Source organism: Adelges cooleyi, unplaced genomic scaffold, assembly GCF_023614345.1.
Source record: "Adelges cooleyi isolate 19-005CV unplaced genomic scaffold, UGA_ACOO_1.1 ACOO_flye_CR_arks_rails_tigmint_CR_PRNA_447, whole genome shotgun sequence".
NCBI classification, from domain to species: domain Eukaryota; kingdom Metazoa; phylum Arthropoda; class Insecta; order Hemiptera; family Adelgidae; genus Adelges; species Adelges cooleyi.
The window spans coordinates 407,861-412,832 of NW_026096130.1; positions in this window are offsets into that span (position 1 = coordinate 407,861).

Here is a 4,972-nt window from a genome sequence, read left to right on the forward strand (position 1 = left end):
TTAATTTGGCCATCCACAATACACAATATCTCTGCGGAACACCTGCGAGGTGGGCACTAAAAAACACCTTGGCGATCCCCACCCCCCCCCCTGCTCAAAAAAAACCTAAAACGTTGGTATTTTATTTTCGTATCACCAAGTTACACCATTATTTATTTTAAAAAATGCTTTGTAAGTATGAAATGTCAACATTTTGCAAAAACTTATTGGGACATTCAATTCTATTTTCTCAGACGTGCAGCCCAATAACATGTTATTATGTAATACTTTCTTGGTTTTTGAAAAAATCAAGAAGTGTTCAAACGAAAACAAATTTGATGTTGAATGAACTTTAAGCGATTGTTGTGAACAGGAAAACAAAACAAAACGCTACACACAAGTTGCATGTATTATCATAAAAAAAAACATTTCTTTCCCTAAAAACTTTCACGCTTTTTTAATCAATTGCTTAATACTAAAATAATAACATTGCCACTTCAGGTGGAGAGACAGGTTAGAATTTTGTCTGGTTTCAATATTTGAAGAGTGAAAGTGTCAAACGTTCCAAGTGCCAAAGTATAAAAATTGTACTTTATAATTTGATTTGTATTTTATTCATTACCGGAAACAATTTTGTAAATTTTTCAAGTAAAGAATAGTAATTTATAAAAAAAAAAAAATTATATTTAAAACTCAAAAATATGTTAAAGTGTTTCCGGTAATGAATAAAATACAAATCAAATTATAAAGTTAAATTTTTATACTTTGGCACTTGGAACGTTTGATAAATTCACTCTTCATTTAGTGTCTGAAAAAGTGTTTACAATCTTTATCAGTCTAACATATTCAAGTGTTTATAGATAATACAAAAATCGAGTAGGTGCCATTTACAACATATGTAAAAAAAAAAAATCAAAATTTTTATCACCCTAATATCAATTTAACGTTAATTTTCTCTTAAAATAATAATTATTGTTATTTTTTAGTTTTACAGTTTTTAAATATATTTTAGTTTAATATGTTTTTTTCCAATATTTGACAATATTTAAATTTTTACCTTCATTTGTTTTTCTTTCTAGAGCCTTTTAAAACCTAAATGGCAAAAGTATATACTAAAATTAAATTAACCCTCTAAATTAAGAATAATTTTCTGAAAATGTTCTAACTGGTCGATAATCAGTTTAGGATGATTATTATACATACTTTCTTCTGAGATATTGACAAAAAAAATTTTAATTACTATATTTCTAAATATTGCATCTCTATTGAATCGTTTATTCAAAGTGTTATATTATGTAATAATGGATTTTTACAATAATAAAGCCTTGCCTGTATGTATATTTTATCATCTAGAGATTTCCATCGAAGGGTTTATTCGAAGTGATTTTATATTCTGTATTTTTTTTTTTTTTTGTAAATTATATTTTAACTCTTATTTCTATTGCACAAAAACATATACATTACCTAACGTTAATATATAAAGTGTATTTAATCTTTTAAAAGCGTTTTTTCTAAGTAAATTATTATTTTCCAATTTCAGAATGTTTTTTTAGACCGGCGTTAGTCTTCTAGACCATTACGGTTTTTTTTTTTTATTCTTGTTCGGATTCGGTTTTGGTATTTTTTTTTTCTACATCTCTTGCTCAATGAACGCATGTTGTAAATAACGCCAGTTATACATTGCATTATTTTACACCTACGGTTTACACAAAAACAAATAACACCCGGCTTGGCCTCATACTAAAAAAATATATATTATACCTACATTGACGATGGCTCATAATGAGCCTTATAATGACGGTTTAATAGTGTGTGCAATCACATACGACCGTGTCTTTCACCCGAACTAGATTATAATAATATATATATAATATGTATTTCCACGTGCGAGCGCATAATACCTACGTGTAATATAATATATATATAATAATAATATTATATTAAAAGGCGTTTTTGTGAGATTAATAAAAAACGCATCAGACAAAATCGTTTAGGTTACGTTGCGCGTCTGAACCGGATTTTCACTAATTATATTATTATGTGTCTTGTACATTATTGTTTATAATAAAAAAAAAACACATTAGGAATCGCAGTTTTCGCTACTAAACTCTACAACCGGACTCGTAGTAATTACTATAAAATATCACATATTCGCCATAAAACGGAGAAAGGGAGGGGCGAAGAGGGGTTAGGTTAGATACAATATTGAAAAATATCCTAACGTTGCTATGAGATTTAACCAACCTAAATCAAAACAGCCAGGCAAACGACGTGATGGTGAAGATTTGAATTTGGTTTGAGGTCTTAAACACTCTTCTGGAAAAATTTGACTGCAGATTGGAATTCAACGACCAGCAAAATATATTGTTATGAAATTTTTACAGCACTTACTTTTATGTATGTATATGGTTGTATCTGGCAGTAGTTGGGTAACGGAGACTAGGAGCTTTAGGAACTCAAATGAAAATATATTATTACAACTCCTAGTAAAAAAAAAAAAAGTCTCCAATGCCGAACTTTTACCAGATGTTTTATTATATACTGTATTTATGTACACACAAGTAAGTGCTATACAAATTTAAAGATGTTTAGTTCAAGCCCTAAATAGTCATAGACTCTTAAATATAGCATTTTTTAGTATAATGCCAAACTTTTTTAAAAGTTACTTTTACAGCATAAATTAAAAAAAAAAATTATGAATCAAAAGAGTATAGCTTGATGTGTCAGAATAAAAAAAAATTGTTTTGAAACTTTCACCTTGAGTTAATACAAATATTGAATAAAATTTATAAAGTTTTACCAATTTGTTTGTCAATTTTTAGCCACTTAAAAATTTGAAACTAAATTGTGTAAGTGCATTATAAAAAAAAAGAACAATTAAAAATACAACTGTTCAGAGAAAGTTCCAATACTATATCATAATTAGTCCTTAAGTAACGTGGCCGAGAACTTAAAGTTAGGTCCTAAGTCCAAAAAAATAATGATTTAAATTGTTTTCTTCACTTTTTATGGAACTATCTGCATAGGATATATAAGTTTGAAGCATTTAAAAAATCTACTGGCACACGTGTCAGGTGATTGGCATGGAATGACCCTAATGTGAACAAAATGTATTCAACTTACCTAGTTTAAAATACAAAAATAAATTTCAAGGTAAAGTAGTTTACTGCTATAGCAGTGTTATAAAAAAATAATAATAGTAGGGTCACTTTAAGATACTGCTGGTGTAGCAGCAATATTTTCATTGGTCTCTTATAAACAGAATGTTCTTGTGACCATATACATTCTAATTACTATATTGGACACTGTTTAAATTTAGACTATTTTTAGTTCAATCACACATTTTATATTTTTTTAATTCTGATAATTGGGTTGATGATTAAAAATAGGGGTATTCAACATTTTTTATTTAGCTTAGGTTGGGTTGTCAAATATATTATGATGTCAGGAAGAAAGTTTGAACGACTTTTTTTATAGACTTTTGAATTGTCTGCTTACACAATTATCAAAGTACATTTCATCCTAATATTGCTTTGAGTTTGAACGACAACACTACTTGTCAACGTGGGTGGATTAGACAATTCGTAAAAGGAAAATAAGCAAACTATAATATGTATAAAGTTCTACGAATTAGTACTTTTGTTTTAAACATGGAAATGTACACAGGAAATATAATATACATATGCACTTACATGCAGCGAAGGGTTAAGTTGTTATGATCACACTGTATATAGTTTTTATTTTGCGTTTTTCACCATCAATGGGTTTGTTGAAATCACTTGTACCTACAAAATAGTATAGAATGTAATACCTATTATCGTCATCACAACATCTAACAAATAATACAGACTTGAACTATTGTATTACCGAATAATATCCTGTGTGTTCGCACGGCTAAATGTTAAGTCATGTGAATATAATTTATTATAACATTGGCTTTGTAGTGTCAACATTGTCATTTTAACTTTATAATATCATATTTAACTGCGTCGTACATAAATAGATAAATATATACACTATTTTTTTTTTAATCGATTACAAGTACAATAATAATCACCGTACGGTTTACGGTAATAATAATAGTGTACAGAATAATCACTGGCGTTTACCGAACGTTGATGAAAAGCCAATACTATATAATTACACAGTGTGTGTGTGTATAACAGCTATCATAGTAATAATAATGTATTATTTGGCGATGGTTTGACGATATATGGTGTAAAACAGTCTTTGTTGGCATCTGCTACTTTTGTTAGATTTCACGTAGGTAACCATTGTTGACCACGGTAGGTAATGTGGTAACCGCACAAAAGCGACAATGCGCCATCGCGAATATATATAAATAGTGTGTAACACAACTTAACGGATAATGACGAACACGTGTAATTGTATATAATTGTATCGGCGTATAAAAAAAATAAACACCAAAAGGGAGGTCAAATTTAAGTCAACAGGAATAATTTTGTTATAACTGAAAGTGATAAAATCATTGATATTAATATTAAAAATAAAAATCAAGAAAACATATAACACACAGTGTACTTATTCTGGGGGAAAAGGGATTTTTGATATTATAGTTTTTTGGCCCCGACATCAGCTTGCCAAGTTCTCTCGGTTTTTTGTTTACAGTCCCTAAGGGCATGCAATCCATTCGGACTGGTCTATCTATCAATGTATATGTGTTACAAGCTTTTTATGTTCAAAAAATTGCCATTGAAATCTTCACCGCCCATCCCTCGAGACTAATAGGGCTTAAGCCCATTCTAGCCACTTTCAGTGACACTTCAGTGTCTTTCAGGTTTAAAAATAATAGTCGACAAGTAACTCTGGACTGGGAGCGGTCCAGCCAGACACAAGGATAGGACATCACGAGGACACGTGGGTAGTGATTGGACTGATCAGAAATTGAGGTAAATTTTACACACAATTATAAAAAAAAAAAAATAGTCGATAATGCTTTTTTTTATTTGAAGAAAATTTGATTCACACCATA